This window comes from Grampus griseus (assembly GCF_964374135.1).
Source record: "Grampus griseus genome assembly, chromosome: 9".
Lineage (NCBI taxonomy): Eukaryota > Metazoa > Chordata > Mammalia > Artiodactyla > Delphinidae > Grampus > Grampus griseus.
In genome coordinates this window covers 4,655,190-4,679,354 of record NC_139003.1, presented here as the reverse complement: position 1 = coordinate 4,679,354, position 24,165 = coordinate 4,655,190, and the positions used below count along the sequence as shown (strand labels likewise).

At 49.9% G+C, this 24,165-nt stretch overlaps 1 protein-coding gene across 4 annotated transcripts in view; it reads left to right on the top strand.

The window, feature by feature from the left end:
* The window catches only part of ACTR3B (actin related protein 3B), a 106,733-nt gene extending 83,554 nt beyond the window's left edge, over positions 1-23,179 (top strand). For 3 of the 4 annotated variants that reach the window (XR_014297202.1, XR_014297203.1, XR_014297205.1), the window contains 4 exons: positions 18,009-18,064; positions 18,718-18,848; positions 21,126-21,304; positions 22,839-23,179. The gene's annotated coding sequence lies outside the window, so the exon portion shown is untranslated. The remainder of the gene's footprint in view (positions 1-18,008; positions 18,065-18,717; positions 18,849-21,125; positions 21,305-22,838) is intronic. The other variant, XR_014297204.1, reaches the window with a different exon arrangement.
* Positions 23,180-24,165: the final 986 nt, after the last annotated feature.

Here is a 24,165-nt window from a genome sequence, read left to right as displayed (position 1 = left end):
CTCCTGGGACGTGCTGACCTCCTGGATGGTGGCTGCTGACCGCTGGCAGATGTGATGGGGCCGCTGCAAACGTGGATGGGAAGCAAAGGACTCGGGAGCCTGGACACGCGGGGAGCTCCTGGGACTGGAAAAAGTGAACAGTGGGTCTTGGATCATCACACATCACAAACCAGGACCACTCGGACCGTGGGCTGCTGGCTCCTGTGGGGTTTTGGATCTAAAGCACAAACTCATGAAAATTCCCCCTTAATCTTTCTTTTCCTTAGTAATTTTTTTTTCATTTTTAAATAATATTTTTTATTGAAGTATAGTTGATTTACAGTGTTGTGTTAATTTCTGCTGTACAGCAAAGTGACTCAACTATACATACATACATATATATATATATATATATATATATATACACATTCTTTTTCATATTCTTTTCCATGATGGTTTATCACAGGATATTGAACATAGTTCCCTGTGTTCTACAGGAGGACCTTGTTGTTTATCCATACTACTTATAATAGTTTGCATCTGCTAATCCCAACCTCACACTCCATCCTTCCCCCAACCTCCTCCCCCCTTCCCCTTAATCTTAAGTTGTTCAAGCACACCGTTTAAACACGGGTAAAGGACCTTGGCCTCTAGCTTTGATGTCCTCAGACCCATTCCTCTTCAGCACAAATCCTGCTTCAGCTCCTGGACCCCTGACATTGATACTGGTCCCTCGTCATGGCCATCTCTGCCTGATTCACCTTCCTGTGGGTTTACTGCTCAACTCTCGAGCTGTATGTTAAATGCCTTGATGGTTGCAATCGTACTCTACTTTGTAAAATTCAATAATAAGTAGTAATGATGGCCATAGGTAGCATTTACAGTGTGCCAGGTCCGGACATGGATCCATTTAATCCTATTACAAGTGAGGACAGGCCCTGCATGTATTGAATGTTTGCTGTGTGCCAGGCGCTGAACCAGGCCATTCACGGTAGTTTGATTATATCATCCTCAGATCTACGGAGGGCCTAGTGTGTGGTTTTTTTAAAAATTGAAGTAAAGTTGATTTACGGTGTTTACAATGTTGTGCTAGTTTCAGGTGTACAGCAGAGTGATTCAGTTATACATATATATACACATATCAATTTTTTCAGATTCTTTTCCGTTATAGGTTATTACAAAATATTGAGTATAGTTCCCTGTGCTATACAGTAAGTCCTTGCTGTTTATCTATTTTATATATAGTAGTCTGTGTATATGTTAATCCCAAACTCCTAATTTATTCCTTTCCCCTTTGGGAACCGTAAGTGTGGGTCTATTTCTGTTTTGTATATAAGTTCACTTGTATCTTTTTTTTTTTTTTTAGATTCCACATCTAAGCGATATCATTTGATATTTATCTTTCTTTGTCTGGGCCTAGTGTTCTTATTCACACGGGGGGCTGGGGGTGGGACCCCGTCAGGTAGGGAGCAAGTGGGGGAAGAGGAGGACTTAAATATACCAGGTCCTCGACCCGGAACCACAGACGGCCGGTCCCCAGGGACCTCCAGAACGGGAAGACCATGCATTGCTGTCGTGCGATCCCCTCAGTCTGAGGTACTTTGTTACGAGAGCCCTAGCAAACGAACACAGCATTCACGGTTCAGGTGCTCAGAAACGCTGGTGCCTCCAAACCACCCCCAACGGCCTGTGTGCTGACTTTGACCACAGCAGCCTGTGATCCGTGGAGTCACATGCCGGGCTGCTTCATAGAACCTTCCATGAACTTTCTCCTTGAATTGACCGGCGACCCTGGGGGTGGAGGGTTCTCAATATCTGCCCAACTAGCTTGGAAAAGAGGGAGAAGACTGGAACTATGCTTAAACCTAGAACAAGTATCTTCCCTTGGATGTCATCTGATGCCTTCTATTAAAAATTTTTTTTGGCTTTATTTTTTATTTTTTAATATAATTTTAAAGGGTACACTCCATTTACAGTAATTACAAAATATTGGCTCTATTCCCCGCGTTGTACAATACATCCTCGTAGCCTGTCTTTCACTCAGTAGTTTGCACGTCCCACTCCCCCATCCCTATGTTGCCCCTCCCCCCTCCCTCTCCCCACCTTTAGCCACTAGTTTGTTCTCCATATCTGTGAGTCCTGCTGCTTTTTCTTTATATTCACTGGTTTGTTGTATTTTTTAGAGCCCACATATAAGTGATGTCATACAGTGTTTGTCTTTCTCTGTCTGACTTATTTCACGTAGCACAACACCAATAATAATAATGACATGGATTGGTTTAAGCACTTATACTCTGCCAGGCACGGTTCTAAATGCTTTCTGTGATCAATTCCTCTAATTCTGACAAAACCTTGTGAATTGCTATTGTCATGGCCAAACAGAAGCATGAAGAGGCTCTTCCTGACTAGCATATACTTTAATAAACAACGTTGATTTTAGTTTTTTGCACCTGAAAGGCCTTAAAGATTAGTATTTGGTTTTTGTTTTCACTATTCAGATAAAATAATTCTGGCCCTCATCTCCAAAATTTGTGGGAGGTTTGGCATCTCATTGATATTTTGATGATTTTGTGGGCCGAGGGGGATATATACTCACATTTTTCCATGCATAGAAGTTGAAAATACTTACTTTAAAATTAGGGATGGTGATAGAAAGGAAACTGGGTGGAGACAAATCAATTAAGAACTTGGAAAGCCAGCTCAAGTCATCTGCCGTATTCATATTCTTCAGTACCTTGCCCCAGCAAAAACATAAGCTATGCTGTACGTAATGAGATGCTGTTCACATTTGGATTAAGGGATGGGTTTGCCAGGAACCTGACTGGGGTGCTGATCTAGAATATATATTTAGACAATATTTAAGTAACTCAGAAACACAGTACCCGCTTCCCCGTATCCTGACATAATGAACAAAATGTAAATTATTAGCCCCATTCATGTGATAATAGACTCATAAAAAAATTCATTGCCGTCCACTCCAAATAGGGTAAAATGCTATATGATGCTCAAGGCATTTAATGAATGTCTTATTTGGAACATAAAGAGATATAATATGTTTACTAATAGAAAAGTCATTTCTTTCCACCTTTGGTAAATATACACTGGTCGAATGTTAAAGACTTGCTCTGAAGGGGCATCATAGTCCTAATTTTCTGGGCAGAACTTTATTTCTCTGTCTAGCTCTGTTTTACAGTGCACTGGGCTGGCCCCCAGCAGTGTCTGTGTTGATGTGCCCTCTTACCTCTCTTTCTGTACACCTTCCACATTCTGAGACCCCCCCATTGCTATTCCTCACATACCTGGCTTCCTAAAGCTGCTTTTATGACCCTGAAGATTGCCCCAGTCAGCTTTCACATGGGGTCACCAGAAAAAAATACAGGACACCCAGTTAAATGGAAATTTCCGATAAACAACAAATAATTTTTTAGCATAACTATGTCCCATGCAATATTTGCAGCACATTCCAAACATTGTATGGGACAAACTTACACTAAAGCGTTATTCAGTGTTTACCTTAAACTTTGTTACGTTTGGCGACTTTCCTTGCCCTGGTAGACCTCAGTAGTGATTTTGAGTAATTTCTTGGTAGAAAGGTGGGTGTGTGTATGTGTGTTTGTGGTGGAAGTGTATAAATGACTGCTCGGTTGGGTAAGTTAATCTTTGGTTTATAATTTAACAACAAAATCATCTCTTAGTGAAAACAAGAATATGAATGGTAAGCCCACTGTGGAGAATGCTGTCCTGTACACGACATCGCTGGACACTTTGACGGTGCTTGTGAGAGGCGTGTCTCTTTTCCTTTATCAGTGAGCACACAAGAAGGTCAAGTGCCTGTTCTCCACATCCTGCTTCTCCAAACCATAGGAAGCTTTCTTTTGGTGCAATCCACTCATGCCTTCCATTAATTAGTACATAACGGTGTTTAAAAGACCTGAGCTGAAAATCTGGAGGCCAAGATTTCAATCCTGGGTCCTCACTTATTGTGTGAACCTCAGTGTATTTATTTATTTATTTATTTTTTTGCGGTACGCGGGCTTCTCACTGTTGTGGCCTCTCCCGTTGCGGAGCACAGGCTCCGGACGCGCAGGCTCAGCGGCCACGGCTCACGGGCTTAGCCGCCCCGGGGCATGTGGGATCTTCCTGCCCCGGTGTCCCCCGTATCGGCAGGCGGACTCTCAACCACTGCGCCACCAGGGGAGCCCCTCAGTGTATTTCTTAACCTCTGACCCTCAGTTTCCTGGTCCCCAAACGGAGGATGTAAATTGAGCTGTCGAGTTTGCCGGGAGGGGGAAAGCTGATAGGGATGCGAGAGTGTGAGATGGGCCGTCTCTGGGTACTTGGTCCTTCGCTCTCTTCCCTGCCTTTGCTTTCCGACTGCTTAGGTTTCCGGGGGTTGGGGGAGCGTCACCCGTCAAGATGTGTGATTCCGGATGCCCGCGGTCAGTCTGACCCTTGGAAGCAGGTTTCCAGGCCGCGTGTCCCATAGGCGGACACCAGAGGGCGTCCTAGCACCGCCGTCCGCTCTGGTCCTGGGCGGCTCGCGGATTCTGGCTCCGGGCTGAGCGCCAAGTGTGCGGGGCCCGCGTGGCTGCAAAGTGCTGCGCTCACGATCCATCCTCAGAGGGCAGTTCCGAGCTGAAATCTGAGGGAAGGGAGGACAGATTACATGCATTAACGCTTCCAGGTTATTTAAAAACCTTATCACAGCACGGAGTGGTAATGAACCAAATGGGATTTGGGTGACAGAGAGCAAACTATTTTACGATTTTACCTTCAGAGACAGTGTGCCCCTAAAACCCTCTTGGCTCTTTGGAAACAAGAACTCAGAGCCATGGGCCAAGCTTGGGTCCAAGGACCCCCCCCTCCCTGCTGGCCACACACCCAACTTTCTCACTGTGCGGAATTCGCCCGGGAGGTGTGCCCAGATGCCTGAACCCAGGAGGGCTGAGGTGACTGTCACCAAATCCTCGTGCTGGGTGGGTGGGTGGGGGGGTCCAGGAGCCTCCCTGTCTCAGGGCTACAATTTTTTTTCTCTCTCTTTCTATCTCTCTCACCACCCCACCCCCCTGTGACTCACCCACCAGAAGCCGCAACTCAGAGGGGGGCAAGGGGCTGCACCCCAACTGTAGGATTGACCCCGATGGTTAGAAAGGTCAGCTCAGCACAGGAGTTCGTATGCACGATGGTGATTCTGAATAAGGAAGAGGGTAGAGGATCAGTACTCACTGCTTAAGAAGGCATGAAGGTGTGTCATCCATTTAAGAAAGCTTTTAGCTTAAAATGGATAAAATAAGGTTTTGGTGAATGAATAAATGGAACTAATTGAGTCATCTAGAAATTTTACATAAGGGACCATAGCTGAGAAGTTGCTGTGTTGATTCATAAAGACAAAGGTCCTCTGTACTTTGCCGGCTTTAATGGATGGTAAGGATGAAAACGTTTCCGCAGTGCCTCTGGGAGTGAGTGTTATCAGGGAGTGGGCACAGGTGGGTGCGTGGGGATGGAGAGAGGGCAGGAGGGTCCCTCCCCTCTCCATCCGCCCGAGATGCTTCCCCCTCCTCTCCCTTCTCCATCCATCCCGTTTCTAACATCCGCTTTGCACTGTGGTGTGTGAGCCTGGATCATAGAAACCCCATCCTTCACTTGCTACACCCAAGGTGCCCACCGCCGCACTGATGGGCTGGAGCTGCCTTACCATCTCACCTTGAATGCGCAGGTGCCCAGAAGGAAATATTCAGCACCTTCTCGACCCTTGAGATTTTGTAGTCTTATTAGGAAAACTATATACGTTAATATGTGATCGAGGTTAAGCCTCTGATCTATCTACAAATGCTGCAGGATTTCAGAGGAGAAATGAGAGTGAAAAGATGGTATTTGGCTGGGCTTTCGCTGTCAGGTGAAATATTTTGGAGGGGAGCCCAGGTGGGGTGCTGGAGCTGGCATTATTCTCAGTTGGAGAGATTGGGGGTGAGCCGCAGTGCACCCCACCAGCAGGATGATGTAGAGAAATGACCTTCTTTTACATAAGGCAGTTTTTATCTGACAGGAGAGCTGAGAACGCAAACACCGCTTCTCAGAGAACAGACCAGTGCGCCAAGGTATAGGACTGTGATCCCACCTGGCTGTTTCACTTGTCTTCATAGGAGTCTAAGATTGACCAGCAGATTTAACTGAAGTTCTTTCAAAAGAGCATCTAATCCATACCAGGTTTTAAGTATGAAAACCAGAACATTTAGTGGGCTATATTCTATGGACCTTATGCTGTATACACATCTTAGGCACAGAGCTATGGCTTTTCAAATACATACAGCACTGCCTGATCTATGCCCTTGGGTTGTGCAGTCTTGTCCTTGGCGATCTGGAGAAATTGGAAGGTTCTTCATCACCAGCAGGCTGTGGTTAGCACTGGAGATAAGAGGTCGCAAAGCTCCTTGAGGCCACAGGGGACACGTTGGACGGCAGAATGGAGTAGTAGTTCTATTGTCCTAAAGATAATAGAACTTGTTAGATGCCCTTTCTAGAGATAGTGTGCCTAGTAATGAGTGAGAGTTGGACTGTTCCCTCAGGGAGTGTGGTGGATGCTGCGATGCACCACATACATCCCCCTCCCCCCCGCCCCCAGTGATGGAGGTCTTAGCTCCAGCAGACACCTCTCAGCCGGCAGCCCCTATGGGGATGCCTGGGCTGCAGCCTCCCCAAGGTCACATCCATTTCATGGACCCCTGTTCTCCCGCCCACTCCCCCTCCAGTGACTCGCTGAAGTGGGGGGAGGGAGGTAACAGAGTCACTGCTCTCTGGCTTCAACTTGGATCAACTCTGAAGGGTGATCCCTGGCTCACAGCCTCCACGCAGGGTCAGCTGAAGTCTTCTTTAGACTGCATCCGGCTTGACCCCTCCCTCTTGACAGTGCTCCCCTCCCCTCCCCTTTCCTCCACTTCCCTTCCTTTCTCTCCCCTTCCCTCCCCAACCCCAACCCCATCCCCATCCCCACCCCCATCCCCACCCCCATCCCCACCGCATCCCCACCCCCATCCCCATCCTCACCCCATCCCCATACTCACCCCCACCGCCACCCCCATCCCCACCGCCACCGCCATCCCCACCGCCACCCTCATCCCCCCCACCCCCACCCCCACCCCCACTCCCCACCCCACCCCCACCTCCATCCCCACCCCATCCCCACCCCCAGCCCCACCCCATCCCCACCCCATCCCCACCCCATCCACATCCCCACCCCCATCCCCCCACCCCATCCCCACCCCATCCACATCCCCACCCCCATCCCCACCCCCACCGCAACCCCCATCCCCACCGCCACCCCCATCCCCACCCCCACCCCCGTCCCCATCCCCATCCCCATCCCCACCGCATCCCCACCCCCACCCCATCCCCATCCCGATCCCCACCCCCAGCCCCATCTCCATCCCGATCCCCACCCCAAGCCCCACCCCCATCCCCACCGCCACCCCATCCCCACCGCACCCCATCCCCACCGCATCCCCACCCCCATCCACACCCCCATCCCCATCCCCACCCCACCCCCATCCCCATCCCCACCCCCACCCCCACCCCATCCCCATCCCCACCCCCACCCCCACCCCATCCGCATCCCCACCCCCACCCCACCCCATCCCCATCCCCATCCCCACCCCCACCGCATCCCCACCCCACCCCATCCCCACCGCATCCCCACCCCCAGCCCCACCCCCAGCCCCATCCCCACCCCCACCCCATCCCCAACTCCACCCCCCTCCCCACCCCCATCCCCACCCCATCCCCACCCCCCACCCCCACCCCATCCCCACCCCATCCCCATCCCCACCCCCACCCCATCCCCACTCCCACCCCCACCGCATCCCCACCCCATCCCCATCCCCACCCCCATCCCCATCCTCACCCCCAACTCCACCCCCATCCCCATCCCCACCCCCCCCACCCGTCCCCACCCCAATCCCCAACCCCACCCCCACCCCCACCCCCACCCCCACCCCGATCCCCCCACCCCATCCCCACCCCCACCCCAATCCCCATCCCCACCCCAATCCCCATCCCCACCCCCTCACCCCCGTCCCCGTCCCCATCCCCACCCCCACCCCCATCCCTATCCCCACCCCATCCCCACCCCCACCCCCATCCCCAACTCCACCCTGAGCCCCAACTCCACACCCACCTCACCCCACCCCCACCCCCCACCCCCATCCCCACCCCTACCCCCAACTCCACCCCCACCCCGACCCCCATCCCCCCCACCCCCACCCCGACCCCCATCCCCCCCATCGCCACCCCAATCCCCATCCCCACCCCCCACCCCTGTCCCCACCCCCACCCCCACCCCATACCCACCCCTACCCCATTCCCATCCCCATCCCCACCCCCACCACATCCCCACCCCCACCCCCATCCCCATCCCCATCCCCATCTCCATCTCTATCTCTATCTCAGAATTGGCCTCCCAGGACCCATTCTGACAAAGTGGCTTATGGTTTCACAAAGGAGACAGCCCTGTGATCACGTGATAGGTGTGTGGTCTGCTAGTGCAGAGGTGTGCATGCCAGAAAATAGGGAGAGAGGATTTTCCCCTCTTGGGGGGGGTGGTCACATCAATCTGAATGGGACTTTATTATTTTTAAGGATGTAGGAGTTCCCCAGGTGGCCTGGAATGAAGAGGCAAAGGCACAGAGACTGGTGTGCAGAGGGAGGTGAGCACTGCAGCCAGAGGTTGGGATGGCCCGGCACGGGTGTGGAGAGACCAGGCAGGACCCATGGAGCCTTGGCTGCCATGCTCGGGGCTTCACCCTGGAGCCAGTGGAGGCCATGGTAGGACTGCAAGCAGCAGAGGAATGTGAGCATATTTCTCTGCAAGAAAGGCCATTATTGTAGCACAGCGTCAACTGGGGGTGGGAAGGCAGGGTTCCCACCGAGAGCTGGAGGTCCAGATCGCTCCTCTCTGCCGATTCAAATGCCTCCAGGCCTCTAAGATACAACTGGGATGCCATCTCCTGTGAATGGATGTCTCCTTTCCTTAATGCTACCAGACCCCCTGGTGTGTATCACAAAACTCCACACGTTCTCCTGTGGATTCCTATACAGCCCCTGTAAGTCCATCAGTCATGGGGTGTGCCATTGGTCATAGGATATGCCACTGGCTATAGGTTGTGCCAGTGGTTATAAGGTATGCCTCGGTCATAGGGTATGCCAGTTGTTCTAGGGTGCGCCATATTTGAGGCTGCCTCTGTTCTCTGGACCAGATCACACTTTGACTTCTTTTAATCACAGAGAGAAATTTTAAGACACCAAGATATAGAAACTGGCTCATGTGTTTGGAAGGCCCTATATGTTCTACCAAGGGCAGTGGTCGGAGAGTTTCCAGCTTGTTCTGCTTCTCGGCCCTGCCTCTGGTGGGGGGGGGTGACTTAGAGTTGTCTGAGCAGGGACTTCCCTGGCGGTCCAGTGGTTAGGACTTCACCTTCCAATGCAGACAGTGCAGGTTCGATCCCTGCTCGGGGAGCTAAAATCCCACATGCCTCGTGGCCAAAAAACCAAAACATAAAACAGAAGCAGTATTGTAACAAATTCAATAAGACTTTTAAAATGGTCCACATAAAAAAAAATCTTTAAAAAAGAATTGTCTGAGCAGTGCTTTGCCCTGGGGGTGCACGCAGAGGCACACAGAGCAACGGCAGAGGGGCTTTCTCACAGGACGGGCAGACAGAAGCCTGGCCCCCTCACCAGCAACACCACAGAGGGGTTCTCTCCATTTCTGTCGTGTTTTTAGCCATTAGAGACTTGAGGTGAAAACCAAGGACAACCTCTTTACCTTATTCGGAGCACAAAGGGTGCATCTCTCCCTAATCTCTCGGGAGAGATTGTCGATGTTGGAGAAATCCAATTACCGCTTTCTTTTCTCTCTAATCTGTATATATCAGAAAGAGCATGCAAGCAGGGTTTCCTTCCTCAGGGCCGGTAATTAGGAGATAAGCATGTGTTCGTATTTTCCATTGGATGAGGGCCTGTCTTCCTGGAGAAGGCTGGCACCTGGGTGGACCTTGCCATCAGCTCTGTTGGTGTCACTTGCTCCAGGAGGGAGGAAAAAGGATTACGTAGTAGTTGGGGGTTCCGTCCCTTTTGGGAGTTTTCCAAGTAGTTACCATTATATGATTTATTTCATCTTCAGATTTTATTGAGGGCCTATTATATGCCAGTGTATCAGTCTTCTAGGCCTGCCACAAAAAACTACCACAGACTGGGTGGTTTAAACAACTCAGATTTCTTGTCTCCTGGTTCTAGAGGTGGGAAGTCCCAGATCAAGGTGTCTGCTGGGTTGGTTCCTTCAGAGGCCTCTCTCTTCTCAGCTTGTAGACACGGGTCTTGATCGCCACATAAATGCATGTCTGCCTGTCTTGTATGCACGTCTGACTCTGTGTTCGGATTTCCGCCTTTGATAAGGACACCAGCCATCTTGGATGAGAGCTCCCCTGCTGACCTCATTTTAACTTGATTTGCTCTGTAAAGACCCTATTTCCAAATAATACCACGTCATGAGGTACTGGGGTCAGGGCTCCGAAATACGCGTTTCAGGGAGGACCCAGTTTGATCTCCAACAGTTGGCGGGGTGTGAAGTCCTTCTTTCCCCTTTGCCCCATGTTTGAGGGTGTCTTGGTCTATATTTATATCTATGCCTAAATCCCTATAATTTGCAAGAGCGTATGCATGCTTCCCCAAACCATGCAAGAGACGTGTGGAATTTCATTCCTGTAACAGGTCAGCATCGTGACCCATAAGCCCAGGAAGAGAGAAGCGGAGTCTGGGTGGCCAGCACTGCCAGGCTGCCGGCCTGGCCTCTGCCCACAGATGCACATGCACGGCCAGAGTCTCCCTCATAAAGGACGTCCCTCCCTTGGACCTTAATTTCTCTCCGGAGCTGGAGGCCCCGTGCTCAGCGCCTCTGCTCCAAGCTCTTAAGCACGACCCAGATCACTCTTTTGTGTCCTTTCCAGAATTAAAAGAAACTTCTTGGTCAAGCCTGCAGTCAATGACATCTTTTCTGGTGGAAAAAAGTAAACCACGTCTAACATCTGTGATTCTAACGCGCGCTCTGTGCTGTGCAGCCCCTCCCCCGCCTTCTTCAGGGAGCCCGCTTGGGGCTGAGCCACCCGGCTCCCCAGCGAGGACCCAGCGTGGACCGGGCTTCCCCACAGATCTCCCCCACGGGAGGGGGAGGGAGTGGGGGGCAGCTGCCGAAGGCGAGGGGTGTGTGGAGCTTTAGGGATAAGTTGCGGGTTTTCTTGCAGACATTTGGCAACTGTCTGCCAGTGTAACTTAAATGGTTTTCTTTTCTTCTTTTTAAAAATTTATTTATTTATGGCTGCGTTGGGTTTTCGTCGCTGCGCGCGGGCTTTCTCTAGTTGTGGAGAGTGGGGGCTGCTCTTCGTTGCGGTGCGCGGGCTTCTCTTAATTTAGGTGTGCAGGCTTCTCATTGCTGTGGCTTCTCTTGTTGCGGAGTACAGGCTCTAGGCACGCGGGCTTCAGTAGTTGTGGCACGCGGCTCAGTAGTTGCGGCTCGTGGGCTCTAGAGCGCAGGCTCAGTAGTTATGGCATGTGGGCTCAGTAGTTGTGGCACATGAGCTCAGTAGTTGTGGCATGTGGGCTCAGTAGTTGTGGATCATGGGCTCTAGAGTGCAGGCTCAGTAGTTGTGGTGCACGGGCTTAGTTGCTCCGCTGCCTGTGGGATCTTTCTGGACCAGGGATCGAACCCGTGTCCCCTGCATTGGCAGGCGGATTCTCAAACACTGCGCAACCAGGGAAGCCCCTAAACTGTTTTAAAAAATTAAATTCTGTCCAAAGTTTCCAGTTTAGAGCCGCAGACGGTGTGTTGGTTTCAAGCTGTTTTTCAGGATGATCTACTCAGAACTGGATCTGTAAGCAGCAGCCAGGCCGAGCTGGGAGGGCAGGCCAGGCGCGGGAGTGAAGTCAGCCGTGTGTGCCTAGCTCCCGCCCCATCCATCACCCGCAGCCCCGGGACCCTGGGGACCACTGGCAGTATCAGAGAAGCTCACAGAGCCTGTGTTTCTGACCAGACTGTGCATCTACTTGACCAGCTCTCAGATAAGACAACCGTGCAGCTTCCTTGTAGAATTACATCCTTCTAGCATTTTCTATTGGAAATCTCTGAAGAGATTCTGAGAACAAACAGCTTCTTGGTGCAAAGATTCTCATCAGACCATTTATTCTCTCTCTCCCCATGAAGTATGTCGGGAATAAAATTAGAGCCGATCATGTGTCTGGCTACAGTCACCTGGTTAAAGCGCTCAGTCACTGGGCAGTTGTCACTCAGAAGGTGGTTTCAGAGACCCTCCCCCTGCCCCCCGACAAGGCCACCGAAGAGCATGTTTCCCACTGCCCCCTCTTGTGATTCGTTATTTTATTTATGTCCCTAAAACTGGCCACCAGGTTACCTGAGTCCCCATCACTGTATTTGCTTCTACTTTTGGGGAGGGAGAGGGACAGTGTGATGGGGGAAGCAGAGGTCGGCAGGGGGAGGAGGCGATCTGAATGTGGTGGTGTGAGATGGAGAAGGCCTCGGGACACCTGGTGGTGAGGGATGTGTCCTGGGAACCAGTGATTGCTCAGGAGGCAGGAGGGGCAGGGCTGGTAGGGGAGGGAACGGGGGAGGGCAGGTGCCCAGGGGAGGTCGAGCCCTGCCACCCTCCGGGTGGGGAGATGGGCCTTGGGGAATCTGCAGGCAGCTGCGGGGCAGGGGATGGGAGGACGGGGTTGAGGGGCTCGTGGTGATGTGGTGAAGAAAGGGAGGGTTTTCTCCAGCTTTGGCCCAGCCGGAGCTCCTGGACCCTCGCTGGGTGGCCGGGCACCGGGCTCCTGGCTGTGGGCGGGTCAGCGTGTCCCCCATGCATGGGGCCTGCTTTTAAGTGCTCGCGTATTCCAGGAGGTCACGTTCAAAGCAGGCATGGACCACCATTCCAAAAATATAGTCCATGGATTCCCTTACTTTTGGGGAGCAGTCATACCCCATTGTGAGTTTGTGGCCTGTTATGAATGACGTGGAACGTGGTGGCTTCTCTCGATGGACCCCATGCCCTGAGCGACCCTGACATTCCCCACCCCAGGCCCTGGCTGGCTTACCTCCTCCAGGTCTTCTCCATCACCTTTTCTTCCAAACCCACCTGTCCCCTGTCCCCCGAGGATGTTGCAAGGTGGGTAGTTAGCCGTCTGACAGACTCAGGGCAACACTGACCTTCTGATCTGGGGTTATGACATCAGGATGGTGACTTGGGACGTCAGCCCGACTGCGAATTGGCTTGGTTTCTCTGTATTTCAATTGTCGTGTGCCGTGTCAGCCAACGCCTGGCTATTCCAACAGTCCAGTGTTGCCGGGTCTGTCTCCGTAACAGGGCCCTGGCTGGCCCTGACCTGCAGGGTGGCCATGGGGCTGAAACGCAGACACAGCTGGCCCTTGCTTTAGGAGACAGGCGTGTTCCTGGAAAGCCACACATTGCAGATTTTCCCATGAAAAGTAATGGCAGGTGAGGCGGTCCTAGGTGTGTCCCTCTGCATGTTTCTACTAACAATCAATATAACATTTCCCACTGTTATTTGTAACAATAGCATACATTAAGTGACAAGGAAAATGCATAACGCACAGTGTGGGCGCTAAGAGGTGGGGTTCTGGAGTGGGGCTGGGATCAAATTCCAACCTTTTCTTTTCTGGTCAAGAGATCTTCGGTGAGTTACTTCCCCTCCTCTGAGCCTCACTTGCCCACCTGTCAGATGGAGGTCCTAATCGTTGCTGCTTCATAGGGTTGTCTGAGAATTCAAAAGGTGCACATTCCTGGCCCATTGTAAGCGCTCGATAACCTTTAGTCAGAGGTGCTCCCTATAAAATGAAAGGGATAAAGAAATGTGCGTGTGGCTTCCTTTGGTTGTAGAGGCCTGTAGGGCTTGCTGGAAAGAAACAGACGACCCTGGGGAAGACGGGGGTGACTGGTGGTGGACGAAGGAAAACATCACAGAGAAAGGAAGGGGGAATCGAAGGAGAGAAGGGCCACTGTGACATCACTGACACATCACGATGACATCATCAAACAGTGGTGTTGCACTGTTGGTGGGAATGTAAATTGGTGCAGCCACTATGGAGAACAGTATGGAGGCTCCTGAAATAACTAAAAATAGAGCTACCACGTGACCCAGCAATCCCACTCCTGGGCACATATCCAGACAAAACTATAATTCAGAAAGACACATGCACCCCTATGTTCATAGCAACACTGTTCACAATAGCCAGGACATGGAAGCAACCTAATTGTCCATTGACAGATGAATGGATAAAGGAGATGTGGTATATATCTACAGTGGAATATAAAAAAGAATGAAATATTGCCATTTGCAGCAACATAGATGCAACTAGAAATTATCATACTAAGTGAAGCAAGTCAGAAAGAGTAAAAGACAAATACCATATGATACCACTTATATGTGGAATCTAAAATATGACAGAAATGAACATATTTATAAAACAGAAACAGACTCGTAAACACAGAGAACAGACTTGTGGTTGCCAAGGGGGAAGGGAGAGCGGGAGGGATGGATTGGGAGTTTGGGATTAGCAGATGCAAACTATTATACAGAGAATGGATAAACAACAAGGTCCTACTGTATAGCACAGGGAACTGTATTCAATATCCTGTGATAAACCATAACGATAAAGAATCTGAAGGGCTTCCCTGGTGGCGCAGTGGTTGGTTGAGAGTCCGCCTGCCGATGCAGGGACACGGGTTCGTGCCCCGGTCCGGGAAGATCCCACATGCCGCGGAGCGGCTGCGCCCGTGAGCCATGGTCGCTGAGCCTGCGCGTCCGGAGCCTGTGCTCCGCAACGGGAGAGGCCACAATGGTGAGAGGCCCGCGTACAGCAAAAAAAAAAAAAAAAAAAAAGAATCTGAAAAAGAATGTGTGTATACATATACCGGAACCAGTTTGCTACACACCAGAAATTAACACAACATTGTAAATCAACTGTACTTCAAAAAAACAGCTGGGCTGCAGAAGGAGATGGTGCTGTGACTCCTTGCAGCTCCGACGCACCCACAGAGCAGAGATGAGGCCACAGTCTCCTCATCACGTGACTCCCTGGCCCCCTGACTCCCGGCAAAGGCTGCCCGATTGATTTCTCCTTGCTCACATCTCTTTATAACATCAAATTTAAAGCAAAGAGAAAACCTTGTGTAATTTCCTGGAACCAGAGCTTCCTGATGATCTCCTGACTTTTTCTCAGGCAGGCAGCAGGACAGGAGAGAAGCCAGTCCCACCGCGCAGCACCGGGAATCCCAGGGAGCCGGGGACCACAGGAGCAGGGGGTCTCACAGGGGTGAGGGCACACCCAGGAGTGTTGTCGCGCCCTAAGCACTGCAGCCCGGGCAGCTCCCTGCCGTCCCGCAGATCAGCCCACGTGCACGGGCTTCAGAGGATTCCAAAGCTTAAATGAAAACTGCCCAACGAGTGGAGGACTCTTTACCATCCGATCCGAATGCCTCTCCCAGGGGCCTGTTGGCAAGGCGTGAGCTGTGAAGAATATTTCCCACTGCTTTCCAAAATGAATGCTCACGCTTCCATTTTAACTTTACTTGCATAGCTGGCAAGAAGAAAGATCTAGACCTGTAATATGAGAGATTTTGTAAGCTAGCAAGAGAATGGATTCAGTTTATATAGAGGCAATGTTACTTGGAAGAGATCGGTTAGGTCAAAGTTACTGGGTTAATTATAGCAAGTTGGTAAGTGAATTCAATTTTCTATGCAAACATTGTTCCTAACTCTAAGGGGACAGGCATGATTTTCTGCAAAAGCATATTCTAAGATTTCTTCTAACAAACGTTTAAGGGGATCTTGAGTTAATCTAGGTTTAAGGTTATAGGTAGGTAATGAGGACAAATTCTCTGAAGATGGAGGCTGATAATGACCAGACATAGAGCATGTCCAATTTGACCTTAAAGGAAACTTTGTCCGCCTTGGCAGGGAATATCTTTTGTTCTGCTGCAAAGCATGTGGCTGTAACAATGAATGAACAAAGTGCAAGCGGCCGACAGAAGAGTGTTTTCCATATCGTGCAGAAGTCACGTTTTTATCCGTGATTTTTCCTAGCGTGCAAACTAGTAAAAGAAGAGCACGGGAAGCTCCAGCTAAGCAGACGAAAAGGGAACAATAAAGACAAGAATGGAAACGGCAGATAAGCGAGAGAGAAAATCAATGACACTGGAAGTTACTTCTTGGAAAAAGTCAACCAAATTGATAAATCTCTAGCAAGACTGATTGGGAAATAAAGAGATAAGGCCCAAATTAGCAGTGTCAGGGATAAAAGGGAAATATCCTACATGATAAGGATAAAAGAAGATTTTGAACAATTTATGCCAAAAACATCCACAAATTCCACAACTTAGATAAAAATGGGTAAATTTCTTGAAAGACAAACTATCAAAACTCACCCAAGAAGGAGTAGATATACTGAATCACCCTGCGTCTATTAAAAAATTGAATTTGTAGTTAAAAACCTTCACATAAAGGAAACTATAGCCTTAGTGGTGAAGTCTACCAAAATTTAAGGAAGACGTAATACCAATTCTAAACAAACTTTCAGAAAACTGAAGAGGAGAGAATACTTTCCAAATCATTCTCAAAGTCCAGTATTACATCGCTACCCAAACCAGAAAAAGACAATACAAGAAAATAAAACCACAGACCAATAGACATGATGAACTCAGATGTTCTTAACACAACTTTAGCAGTTTGAATCTAAAAATATATAAATATATAATACATCATGGCCAAAAGGGATTTATCCCAGGAATGTGAGATTGGCATTTAAAAATCAACATAATCCCATTTGTTTCTTTTTTCTTTTTTTTTTTTTCTTTTTTTTTTGCGGTACGCGGGCCTCTCACTGCTGTGGCCTCTCCCGTTGCGGAGCACAGCCTCCGGACGCACAGGCTCAGCGGCCATGGCTCACGGGCTCAGCTGCTCCGCGGCATGTGGGATCTTCCCAGACCGAAGCACGAACCCGTGTCCCCTGCACCAGCAGGCGGACTCTCAGCCACTGCACCACCAGGGAAGCCCTATTTTTGCTTTTATTTCCTTTGCTTTAGGAGACAGGTAAAAAAAAAAATTGCTATGATTTATGCCAAAAGTGTTCTGCCTCTGTTCTATTCTAGAAGTTTTATGGTTTCAGGTCTTACATTTAGGTCTTTAATCCATAATAAAATCTCCTTGCAAGCTCAGGGGAGAAGTGTGGAAGGCTGAATAACGCCTGCCAAAGATGCCCAGCTCCTAATCCCTGGAACCTGTGGATGTTAACCTTATATGGCAAAAGGGACATTACAGATACGATTAAGTTAAGATCTTAAAATGGGGCAGTTACCGTGGATAATCCAGGTGGACCCTAAATGTATCCCAAACGTCCTTGTAAGAAGGAGCCAGAGGGAGACTCTTAGGTTGCAGGAGAAGGCAACGTGACAGTGGAAGCAGGTGCTATGCTGCTTGCTTTGACGCTGAAGGCAGTTGCTGTGGCTCATTCCAGAAGGAATGAGCCCTTGAAGCTGGAGAAGGCAAGGGAAAGATTCTCCCCTAGAGCCAGGGATGCAGCATGGCTTTAGCAGCACCTTGATTTGACCCAGTCCTGGTTTTTGACTTCTAAACTCCAGAACCGTAAAAGAAGCTATGTGTGTTGTTTTAATTCACCGTTTGTGATAATTTGTTACAGGAGCCATAGGAAACTCATACAGGGAGAAAACTTTATATGAGAAAAAGCATCTGTCCAAGGCGGGGACCCTGCAGTAGACATCCTAGCTGTGTTGGTTTGCTAGGTGGACAGGGTGGCTTACACGAGAGGATCTGTCTTACAGGTCTGGAGGCTGAGCTCGAGGTGTTGGCAGGGCTGGTTTCTGAGGCTGGTTGGGAGAAGCTGTTCTAGGCCCCTCTCCTGGCTGCTGGTAGTTCGCTGGCAATCTCTGCTGTTCTTTGCCTTGTAGGTGTGCTGCCTGGACTACATGACAGACCCGATAAAACCCTGGACACCACGGCACAGGTGAGCTTCCCTGGTTGGCAACACTTTGCATGCGTTGTGTTGTCACACACTTGCTGGGAGTTGTGTGTTCCCCTGTAACTGCACTGGGAGAGACACCTGCAAGCTTGGGGCTGGTTCCTCCAACCACGACCTTTTCTTATTGCTGGTTTTAATCTGTATCTTTTCTTTATCATAAACCATAGCCACGAGGATACCAGCTTTTCCTGAGTCCTGTGGGTCCTTTTAGTGAATCATCAAGTTCGAGAGTAGTCTTGGGGACCCACTGACACGGATATATCACATAGACCCCCACACACATCTTGGGTGAAAATGGAGTTCTCTAGGCAATGATGAACGTCTATAGTCTTTGCTTGGGTAGTGCATGATGATAATGTGTTTTGGGTGCTGAGAATGGAATGGGAGTGTCAAGAGAATTGGCCTTGGGTGCATCAGCTCTATGGTCCAGGTGATGCTCTGTCTTGGTCCTGCAGCAGAGGAAGAATGAGAGGGCTGAGATTTGTTTCCCTGGTGATGGTGGCCACGTGGTCGTCTATCAATGGGCTATAGGTATCTCTCTTCCTGTCCTGTGATAGTGGGCACAGGGGCAGGTAACATCCAAGGCTTGGAGCTGACCAATGGATCCATAGAGAATTTGGTTCCTTCCCCCACTTCAGAACTCTGATGAGGTGCCAGGCTGTGGGCGTGAGATCTGTCTTCCCCCGTGGCTGCCCAGAAGTGCTGGTGACACAGCCTTGATGCGTGAGGAGAAAATGCCCCGTGGGATGACTTTGATCAACGAGGGAAGGTACATGCAAGTAGCCAGCATCCTCCCACTTCCTTCCCAGATGAATGGTTCCGAGATGCAGAGGTTCTAGACATTCCCATAACATCTCTTATGACTAAGCAACTAGGTGTGTTTTTCGTGAAAGTGTAGCCAGCTCTGAAAAGCATGACCTTTTATCTTCTTTCCCCTCTTCCCTACCTCGTTCTCCTTTCCCTGTCGCTCTTGCTTCCTTAAGGTTGCACCTGCAATCAAACGTGAGCACATCATCTTTGCTCAGGCTGTGTTATAGGGAATCCTGGCTAACACAGCATGCTATGATAATGGGATGGATTAAAGGAAGTTGCGGTGAATGGAATTTTGCAGAACAACTTGCCTTCCTTGAGAGACATGGCTCTGTTGTCCGAGTCATCACAGAATGAGTGCTACAGGGGTAACCTGGGCTTGGCAAGTGGCTCAATGCTTCCCAGCTCTTCAGGGTATGAGGACACTTTTTAACGTAAAGAAGTGTGTAGGTGCTCACATAATGACAGATGAATGTTTAACATCAGTGCCAAAGTTCTTCTTTGCCTCTCCAGACACACTCTCTGGCCTTCTCCATCTGTTCTGAGCCCTGAGAGGTTGCCCTATATTGACTCACCAGGTCCTGGGTCCTAGGCTCCCCGTGGGGGTGGGGAGAGCCCGGAGGAGGATGAGGTCGTGGTGCTAATTTCTCTGACCCCTTCAGCTGTGGAGCTGCGACTGGCTACAGCCCCTCCGCTGCCCCCTCATCTAGAGGTGGAAGGCTCTCCACTCCTCCTAGCTCTGGGGAGCATCACCGTCTTTTCCTGATTTCCCTGGATTAATAGTCCTCTCAGTAAACTCCTCAATCACCCCCTTTGAGTGTCCATTTATTTCCTTCTGGGACTTTGACTGATATAGTCTATCTTGAGCCAACTCATAAAGTCAGAAATATTGTAGGAATGTGTTTAGTGCATCTATATTTTGTAAGTCACAGTAGCGTCACATATATTCCCCAAATTGTATGCACAATCATTACTACTTATTCAGTGCTCAATCAATGCTTGGTTTGAGTACAGATCTGTAGGCCCCTTGTAATGATTTCCCAGGCTCCCAGCAAGGATCCAGAGCTCTGAGCTTGGGAACCCCTGTCATAGATCATTGGAAATTGAGGCATCTATCACCCTTGCCTTGAAAACTACTTGTGACTTAAATGTCGTGGTCCCCAACCTGGCTATAACAGAACCACCTTCTGAGTTTCACCCCTGACGATCAGTGACGTTTGCAATCAAGGATTTAAGTAACTGAGAGTTCCCCTACGAGGACTAGGGAGTTTGAGTTATAAAACGTTGGCTTTTGGAAATAAAGTTCAGCAATGGGAGTGAACGGTTTACTAACGGTACCTTACATACCATCAGGGCGCACAGAAGTTTCAGCACTTCCTCTCTTCCTGGATACACAGGAAATGTTTCCCAGCCCCATGGCAATAACTAATCCCGGCCGCTGGGCTGGGAGCAGACGTGGTCTGGGTCACCTGGGGGGAGCAGGTAAAGCTGCTGGGGGTTCTCCATGGGCTCTTCCCCTGATGCAGGGACTCTGATATCACAGTCAGGTTGTGTCACAGTGAGTGAGCTATCCAGACCCTCACTGGACTTGGAGTGAGCACAGGATAAACCTCATTGGGATAGTCTGGAATTGATTCTAATCACAACGAAACCGAGCTTCTCCTAACTGATTTGCCATTGTTGAGATATTGCTAACCATGATTACTTATAATTCTGAAACTATACTGCATCTTGGGAAAAGGCTTATAATACAAGGTTAAGTAAAACAATCAGGCTACAAAATTACATGTAGTTGATATATAGTCATTGAAAAATATACACGTGGCCCACACTGGATAGAAATGTATAAAAGTGAAAATACTTGTCTAAAGGTGATGGGGATGATGAGTCATTCAAATGAAAAAAAACCCTTTGTCTTTGGGCTTCCCTGGTGGCGCAGTGGTTGAGAGTCCGCCTGCCGATGCAGGGGACACGGGTTCGTGCCCCGATCCGGGAAGATCCCACATGCTGCGGAGCGGCTGGGCCCGTGAGCCATGGCCGCTGAGCCTGTACGTCCGGAGCCCGTGCTCCGCAACGGGAGAGGCCACAGCAGTGAGAGGCCCGCGTACCGCAACAAACAAACAAACAAACAAAAACAACTGTTTTTGAAATGTCTTTAAAATCTTTGAAATGATTCTAATAGTTTCCTCTTTCTTCTTCTCCTTCTTCGCCTCTTCCTCCTATTTTATTTTTGCAGGAACTGGGAAGTAGGCATTTCTTTATGGCAACGGCAAGATGAGTGGAATCTGCTGATCCCGTGGGTGGAGATGGAGCTGGAAGGAGGGACCCCGCCAGGCTGTGCAGCCCGAGCTGGTGGCAGCTGCCCCGGAAGAAGGCTGTTTGGGTGCCGTGCAGTTCTTGGAGGATTTGAATGAGGTACTTAGAGTGTAAATCTAGACTTTCAGATTGGTTATTTTCATGCTGTTCATATTTTCCATAATTATTATGTTTTTTTAAAATCACTTTTGGCTATGTTCCATTTGATAACAATACGCCTACAGCAGTGGTTCTCAACCAGGGACAGTCTTGCCTCGGGGGACATCTAGCCACGTTGGGAGATGTTTTTGGCTGTTATGGCTGGTTGGGGGGTGTTATCTTGGTGGGTAGAGGCTGGGGATGTGCCCACACCCTACAAGGCACAGGCAAGCCAGCAACCAAGAGCTGTCGGGCTTGTGTGCCAGCAGTGCTATGGGAGCCTGGCCTGAGGGTAGAGGAGGAAGGATTTCTGTCCCGGGAGCCCACGACCTCAGGAAGGCACAGTTCGAGACCTCCAAGGGAAGGTGAAGGCTCGGGTGACCCCCACGTATGCAGCCAGCTCCCCATCCCCAGGGACCCTCCCTCTGCTGCAAAGGGTTGCACTTGCTTTCACAGGAGCTCTTTCTTCATTCCTCCCAGCGATCACATCTTTCTTCGGTGACAGGCAGGACTGGGGGTACCTGGGAATGGCACGTTCCTGGGGAACAAGCAGAAAAGCTCTTCATTTAAAAAAAAATTTATTGAAGTCTAGTTGATTTACAATGTTGTGTTAATTTCTGCTGTACAGCAAAGTGACTCAGTTATACACATATACATTCTTTTTCATTATGCTATATCATAGGATATTGAACATAGTTCCCCATGCTATACAGTAGGACCTTGCTGTTTATCCAGCCTACATATAATAGTTTGCATCAGCTCATCCCCAAATTCCAATCCATCCTTTCCCCACCCCCTCTTCCCCTTGGCAACCGCGAGTCTGTTGTCTATGTCTGTGAGTCTGTTTCTGTTTCATAGATAGGTCTAAAATATGACTTATATGTCATATTTTATTATTTTAAATTAATTAATTAATTTTGGCTGCGTTGGGTCTTTGTTGCTGTGCGCTGGCTTTCTCTAGTTGCGGCGAGCGGAGGCTACTCTTCATTGCGGTGCGCGGGCTTCTCATTACGGTGGCTTCTCTTGTTGCGGAGCACGGGCTCTAGGCACACGGGCTTCAGTAGTTGTGGCGCATGGGCTTAGTTACTCCACGGCAAGTGGGATCTTCCTGGACCAGGGCTCGAACCCATGTCCCCTGAATTGGCAGGAGGATTCTTAACCACTGTGCCACCAGGGAAGTCCCATATGTCATATTTTAGATTCGACATATAAGTGATATCATATGGCATTTGTCAGGAAACCTTAGCTTGACCTTGATCTAAATCCCACTCACTAGGAGAGCATCTGCAGCATTCTCCTTGTAGATGACAAGGTCAACAGGGGAGGGAATTGCTGGAGAAATTCCTGGAGAGAGCCTCATTAGAGGGAGTGGAGCTGGGGTGTATTTTGTGTATTTTGTAGGGGGGTGTGGAGGTGGCCAGCCGGTCCCCCTTCGTGGGGGGGAATCCTGCAGCCCCAGATGCTGGGAGGCCTTCAGGACCTATCTTGCCCACAGAGCTGCCTCAGCTGCCGTCCTGGGTACCACCTCCATGTGGGGCAGGGATGTGGAAGCTGGCCAGCGGGCCCCGTGGGGCAACTCTGCAGCATCGTGCCCTCCACAGGCGTTCATGCCTGCCAGGTACCCCTGCTCAGACTCCATCACAGCATCGGCTCTGGGGAAGCCAGCTGTGATGGGGAAGAGAGGATTCCGGAAGCTCAACACCCAAGGGCTTCCAGAAGGGACTGGAATGCAGGACTTACCTACAAAAAGGCTGCTCAGGAATGGAAATATCAAGGCAGTTTGACACAGAGGCACTGCCAGCTGTTGAGATGTGAGGGCTTCTTGGGCAGTGATTCACAGCGGGCTATCTATTTTCCTGGCTGTGCTACCGCTGACAAGATGAAGTGCATTCCTGACATCCAGAATTTCCCAGGAAAGATTTCATTGTCTCGTTCTCCTGTGAGAAGTGAACTTGATATTTCTCTGTTCAACCTTCATCAATAAAAAATTTTTCTGGTTGGTTTATTCCTGTTGATTCTTAATGAAGTGGTGTTTTATGAGATGCCATTCATTTCTAAACTTCAGAGAGAGTCAGGGATATACATGGCATGGTAGAGTGGATGCGCTAAACGTCGAAATGTATATTAATGGCTGTGTGCATACATAACGCGGTGAAATAAATACACAGTTATTAGGGATTTAATGCATGTCATCCAGAAAGGGATATATCACACATTAAAACATAATTACTGGCTTGAAATGGAAATAGATCATCTGCTAAAGCAGATTCATCAGCCTGACTCCAATACATCACCCGCTGAACCAGAGAGAACACACACCGGGTCTGACACCGCACTGCCTCGCCCGGGCCCGCGGCCACTGATTTAGACCCAAAGCGCTAGTATACTAAATGGGTGACCACCCCTTGCCTGAAATGTGTTGTCACCTAGTGAAGAATATCTCTGTGATGGAGCTCATTGACTGAGAATGAAATCCACTCGGTCAGGGCCACCCCGAGCAGGCGGCTGTTGGCGGGAGGCCGGGCCCGCAGGAGAAAGCAGCTGGGGTCTGTGAGTCACTCGGCGATGGGCCAGCTCTCGTCCAGGGACATAGAGGAGGTGGCCTCCCTCCCTGTGGTTTGGGCTGGCTCCCCATCTGGCCGCAGGGCCTGGGGGCAGGAGGCTAGCTGCAAAGGGGGACAAGCTTCACTGTGTATTTTGTGTATACGTTCAGCTATGTCAGCCCCTTCTCTGATCTCCAAACACCCTCGTGTGTGGGGTGTGCAGAGGCGTGGAAACCCTTTCCGTGTGCTTCCTTAGGGCTACTCTGTAGAGGTCTGCCT